At 34.0% G+C, this 6,700-nt stretch overlaps 1 long non-coding RNA gene across 1 annotated transcript; it reads left to right on the top strand.

The window, feature by feature from the left end:
• Positions 1-1,512: 1,512 nt before the first annotated feature.
• LOC147393243 (uncharacterized) lies at positions 1,513-6,088 on the top strand. The gene is made up of 4 exons (XR_015181943.1): positions 1,513-1,713; positions 2,364-2,668; positions 5,607-5,747; positions 5,846-6,088. It is a non-coding gene; the product is annotated as an uncharacterized LOC147393243 (long non-coding RNA).
• The last annotated feature ends 612 nt before the right edge of the window (positions 6,089-6,700 follow it).

The following is a 6,700-nucleotide window of genomic DNA, read 5'->3' as shown; positions in this document are numbered from 1 at the left end:
CGTCTAACGAGTCTTAACAAATTAGGGCTAGAAAGGTAATTCAACTTAAGAAGGGCCCAAGAAAAACTTTGGATCAAGTTTAGAACAAAAGGAAGATTACCAAAGAACCTTAATTGGTAAATTTAATCAAAGGTTAATGCATGGGCATTTGGAGAATTAAAAGGATCTTTGTTAAGGAAAAATCCAATTAGATAAAGCTTATGAGGTCATTTTTTAAATCGAATCTCATGCACCCATGGGCTGAATAACTGTCCAATTGAATTAGCTGTTAGTGAGCAACGACCAAAATGAGCTTGCATTGAATGTAGAAAAATAAAAACCAAAGCAAAATATACTTGTATACTACTCAAAAGAAGATCAGAATAAAGCATGACCTACCTATTAGGTGACCAATGGCCAGACAAGCCTATGCTTAGCCGTTTGTCATTAATGAACTAGCAAAAAAATCATTTCTTTGGTTATATTATGATTGGTCTTATTTTGGTTATGTGGGCCCCACCTGATTGATCAAAATCTTTTCGATTTGATTCTTAACTCTAGATTTGATTGAGCTCTCGGGCTTATTCGATCAAATTGGGATGTTTACAATTACCCCTTTTTCTGAGAGTTGTTGGTGATGAATTGTAAAGACGTAAACTTAAACTCTTATTTGATAGGATAAGCTCAAACTTGTACGTTTTTCCAGTCTCATTTTACAAACTTAGATTGAAGCAAAACAATAAAGGACATGTAAGTTGTGACCTTCCCAAGCTCTGAGTCTGAAGGGATGACGTATTGAGCAATTCTCGATCTTGTGGTTCGATGTATGGTTCTTGGAAACCTTGAATCAATCTTCTAGCTCGATGTATGGCTTTGAGATCATTTGAGTAAGAGGTAAATGATGATGAATTGTCTTCAATTTTCACTTGCTTTTGTAAAATTGAATTTACTTTTTCCACGTTGCTTCAAAATCTTCTTGAGGTTGGCTTCATTTATGAGAATTTATAGCTTTTTGATTATGTTGCACTCACATTATTCATTACTCGACTTTGCTTCTAATATTGCTTGTGTGCTTGAGAATGATCCCTTGGGGGGATTCCTTGAAGTTTATGTTTGTGCATTGCTAGAGATTTTGCTGGAAAATTTACTGTCATCAGAGTGTACTCGTTGGGGAGATAAAAAGTGTTCATGGGGATATTTTCGACTTCGTTTGACTTTTCCTCATCTTTTGAACTTTCCTCTCATTGACTCTTTTTGAATTTTCTTATATTTTTTTTTGACTTTTTATTTCTTTTGAATTTTTTTATTTTTCCATGACTATAGCCGATTAGAGGTCATAAGGGGAATGACTTGGCATTGGTTTGCAAGGGTCAATGTCATATTGGCTTGGCCGTTTGGTAGCAAAAGCCAATGGGCATTTTGCTTGACCGTTGGGTAACAAAATCCACTATTCTTTTGTCTTAATAGTTCCTTATAAAGGGTATGCTCCATATTAAAACTGAGAGCGAAACACTTTGGCCAACAGAAGGTCAATTTTCATCCTTAGACGATTTTCTTTTGGCCATTTTGATCACCTTTGGCCATACTATTTTTCGCCAGTTCGCATTTTATCCATGGTTTGATCTAGACACTTTGAGCTCTAATCTCGAGGATTGTGTCTTTTGAACGGTTAGAATCGGATTTCGGGTGGCTTTTTTAGCAAACAGGGTTTCAAACCCAAATTTTTCATCAAAGGTATGATTTTTCTTTTAAATTTGACCAAATTTGTTTATTTTGTGCTTGAATTTCATATGAAATTGATGAATTGATGGGGTGATTGGAATGAATTTGATGGATTTTCAATGATTTGGGTATTTGCAAGATGATTTTAATGTTAAAATTGGGGCGGATTTTGAGAAAATGGTTTGGGGTAGGGGGATGAATTGATGAATTGGAGTTAATTGTGTGGATTTACGTGAATCAGATTGATGGATTTTGGGGTTGATTTTGACAAATTTTGGATTTAGATTGATTTGGAGTTATTTTTGGGTGGAGTTTTTGTACAGATTTAGATTGGAGTTTTCCAAATTGGGTTGGATTTTTGGTTTAAATTGATGAAATAGGTTGATTGGCACCTGGTGGCTTAGATTGGATGGGTTGATTAAGGTTGGATTTTTTTTTTTGCCATGTGTTTGACAAAATGCTTGAACGGGGAAAAATTGTAAATTTCAGATATTGGAGTGATTGGGTGAGTTGGTTATGTATTGGAAATGGGTAGGGGTAGCTTAACTTCAAAATTTTGTATTTTTGAATTTTTGTTAGGTTTTTGAATATTGTGTATTTTTTTGAATTTTTGGCTTTGGATGGAATTCTAAAGCATCTTTGTGTTTTTGATGGATTTTCAGATGGTTCAGTTCAACTTAATAAATGAAATAAAGAATTGGTGAAACGGAAATCCAAGGCAAGTGGTAGTCGCCTTCCTTTTAATCCTGATGAGTCTGATGATGATCATCGATCGGTAGTTCAGGATCTTGATGTCTAGGGAGATGACGACAACGAGAGTAGTGAGGAGGTTGAGGAGACCGAGGTGGTTGCTCGTCACTGACCCTGGACCTACTTATTGAGTCGTGGTCCTTGATGAGATAGCTACACATATTCATGATATTCTTCTTTTGAGAGGTCTGTGCCACCACGCTTCAATTATGCTAAGGTAAGCATGCCCAACCTTTTCCCTCATGGAAATTTCAAAGGGAACTGGTACTCATTCTACACTTTGTTTGTTGAGTCTTCCGTCGATTTCCAAGTACATATGAACCTTGTTGGTTTTAGTGTCTTTTTGTTTATCCCTGATTTTATAATTCATCAGACCCTGATCTGATCATTGCTCTTATGGAGACATGGTTTACAGAGACATATACCTTTTACCTACTAGATGTTGAGTTAGGGATCCGACCGTCCAACTTTATGAGTTTGCTTGGCATTAGCTTTGGGGGATGACCTTTTCCTCTAGTTATGCCTTCTCGAGAGGAGGTAACACAGTTGCTTGGATTCAAGCATATCTCATATGTTGCATGGATTAGACCTACCAGGCTTGGGTCTACATGGTTGAAAAGATTGTATATCAATGACGACTGGTATAAGACAATTTAGGTTAGTTATTTTAAATTTGGTGCAACCTTTCGTCATATCTTCCTGATCATGCTAGGTACACGCTTTATCAATAAGGAGAGTACTGCTATTTGTAAAACCCCAAGTTTTTGATTCATACATCTGAAAAAATAACAAATAGTAGAAGTTTGAGAAAATCTTGAAAGTGAGACTTAGGGTAAAACTTTAAGATTTTGTTCTGATCATTTTTAATGAAATTTGACCTCACCATTAGATTCAAAATGATCGGAAAACATATTTTAGCCTATAAGCACGCTCAAATGTGAGTCTGAACAGAAAAATTATAAAATCCTCGATTTTCGAGTCAGACCAAGCTAAAATAATGATTTTTTTTAGAGTAAGAATTTTAAAAATTCAATCACACCATTGGGTTCATAACAAAAAATTATTGAAAATGAACTATTTACTTGTCATTTTTGGATCCCAAAAAGTTGAATTATCATAAAAAATGGAAACGACGTCAGTTTTAGGGTCCTATCGGGTCGAAAAAGTGAACTTTTGACAGAGATAAAATTTGTTGAATTTGACCACACCATTACATCTGAAATGAAAAATTATACAAAATAAAGTATTTATTCATCACTTTTAGAGTCCAGACGATTAAGTTATCGTCAAACGAAACAATATATAAAATACTGATTTTGTCCCAAAACTTATATAAATAATTTTTTAAACGAAATCACTATTCATCATCTCTTATATGCGTCCAAAAACTAGACGAAGGTTCTAAAATAATAAATTTGATTTTTTTTTCAAATTTCAACCTCAGATTCACCGTGAACGGGTAGCCGTCGACTTCCGATGTAGAAAGGAAAAACTTTCGCAACATCGACCTTTACAAAATCCATTTAATTTCTTTTCATTTCCTCTTCTCTTTCATCCTATTTTGTAGAAAATCAGCCGTATGTGATACGGGAGTTTCAATTTTTAAACCTTGGATTTCAATTATTTTGAGGCTAAACTGTCTTCCGTCACAGAAGGGAGAAATGACGATGACATCGAGATCTTTGAAACCATCGGGTTAGATTAAAAAGTCAGTCATCTTGACGTCTAACCCACCTCGATTTTAGCATTGATCGTATTGATTTCTGTGCACGTGCTTCAATTCTCTCGCACAGGGATTAGTAAAGACTGTCAATTTCTATTGATAACTGTAGATTATGAAAATGATATTTAGGATTTTTATCAAAAATTTGTAATGGATTTAAAAAAATGTAGAATTCTTTTCTTTATTTCAAATTCATGCTTGAACCTTCATTTTTGATGTGTTTAATTGTATTTAATAACAAATTATATGTGGGTAGGATATTTCATCGGGTTATTTCCGCCAGTTGGGTTTTGTGCACTGTTCAGACCTCGTTTTGATATAAGTTTTGTAAAGTTTTAATTTAAGTGATAAAAATGAATTTCAAAGTGTAAAAAATGATTTGATATCAAAAAATGAATATTTAATTGAATGAATTCAGAAAATGAATGATGTGTTTGAAAACGTAAAAAGTGCAAGAGTCGAAAAAAGGAAAAAAAGGAATGAAATGTAAAATGTAAGAATCACACCCGAGGGGTGATGTGGTAAACAACGACCAACCACAAAATCAAGAACTAATACTTTATTATGAAACATCATGTCTCAACTAGGAGCGATCCAGTCGTGAATCTCAACTCTCTAATTCCACTACTCTACTTTTGCATATTATGTATATGTTGCCTTATTTTGATATATAAAATGAAATAGATGTTTAATATTTTCATTAGGTCAATTAGATTTATATAAAAGGAAAATGTTATAGTGAGTACTGCTGATGGATGTAATGTGAGTTTTAAAATATTTAGTTACTCATCCTTGACTATATGTACTAGTTAATCGTAGTTTCTTCAGTAAAACTTTGCATATGTTAAAATAATTCAGTATGTTTATTCGTTCATGTTAGGAGATGTTATTGGCAGAAATTATTTGCTTCTTTACTGGGTAACCATTGTTACTCACCCTTTCCTTCTCCATTTTTTAGTTTTATATCCAGAGCTTAGTGAGACAGGTGTAGAACACGAGTGATGACTATCTAGTAGGTCAGATAGACAACCATAGTTCGTTACCTGATGAATATTAGGGCTATACCCCCTAGTGGTATTAGTTCATTCATATAGTATTATGGATCTTGTATTGAGCGTTAGGACTTTTGTTAGAGTGAAGAATGTTTGTATAATCTTGTAATTTATTTATCCTTCCGCACTCTGATTTATCGTACGTTATTGGATGTATATAGGCTTCCGCTATTATTATATTTTGTATGTATATACAAGATATTATAGATTTTATTTATCAGGTGGAACATGTTGAACGCCTTAGAATGCTAACATAAACAGAGGAGACCATGCCAAAATTTCGAGGCGCTACCTAGTGCCTAGAGATCTGACATGGAACTTTGTGTTAGTGTTTCAGGGGGTGTCACATTGTTAATCCCATTTTTCTTCCCCTTCTTCAGGATATTGATCAGATTGGGGAGTATGATTGGGGCAATATGATTTATAGCACCATCTAAGGTGGTTTGGGCTGTGTTGTTGATGGTTTATCTTGAAGAATTGGTGCTGGTGATTCTATTCATTCTTACTAGCCTTTACTTGAGGTAATTGCTTTATGTTTCACTACAATTTGAGATTGTTTTTATATTTTCTATGTACCCTGTCTTATGTGCTTCTCTTTTTGCAACTGTTTTCACATCAGTACTTTCCCTTCTATCGCCTTCTACTGATATCAGGAGGTGATGAGTTCCTAATGGGCGTAAAGTTGGCCGCCAAACCAAAGAGGACTCAAAAAAGTAAGGGCATCTCTTGTAGGTCTCATTTTGATAGGTGCTTTCATTATGACGCAAGTAACCTTAAATGCATGATCTAGAGGCTTTTATAAATGCTTTTTATTTTCTTCATCGTTAAACATGGTTTCCTTGTATTTCTACACCTTTATTTTCATGTTTCTACACACTTGAGCTAAGATGTAAAATTATGCAATGAATAGGAAAATAATATTTTGGTATTATTGGCTTCAGACATTTACCTTTTGCTTAGAAAATTATTGTTTTAATATAAATTTTAGATTTTTCCTCATTGGCCGAAAATATAGTTTTTTGATGTTTTTAATTTTTGCTAGTTTTTTGAAATGTAACGCTAAATAGCAAGTAAACTATTTTTATTTTCGCAAAATTGTCCGAGTCAGGCAAGGTTAGGATGCAAGTAAATCTTGGCTTGAACATCTTATTGTCATCGAGATAAATTTTCAAACAAATGACACAGGTCCATTATCAATTTCTCATGGACCCTTTAGACACATCCCCAAAGTCAAAAGTTAAGGATTTAACTGATTTAGGGAAGTTGAAATGAAAGGTTAGGTTCAAGATGAATAAGAAGGTGTGACTGGGTTGGTTGGTGAATGGTATTGAGAAACCCTAGTTTTTTTTTTGCCTTTTTTATGTTTTCTTTTATTCTACCAATATTTCCCATAGTGCATGTTTAAGGTTTTCACTAAGTTTGGTTTTCTACCTTTTTTTTCACTACTATACCCTTTTGGGATTTTCATCATGTC

Source organism: Akebia trifoliata, chromosome 10 (genome assembly GCF_017979445.1).
Source record: "Akebia trifoliata isolate Shusen 1 chromosome 10, ASM1797944v1, whole genome shotgun sequence".
NCBI classification, from domain to species: Eukaryota; Viridiplantae; Streptophyta; class Magnoliopsida; order Ranunculales; family Lardizabalaceae; genus Akebia; species Akebia trifoliata.
Note: the sequence above shows the minus strand (reverse complement) of the source record. Positions and strands in the feature narration are given on the sequence as shown.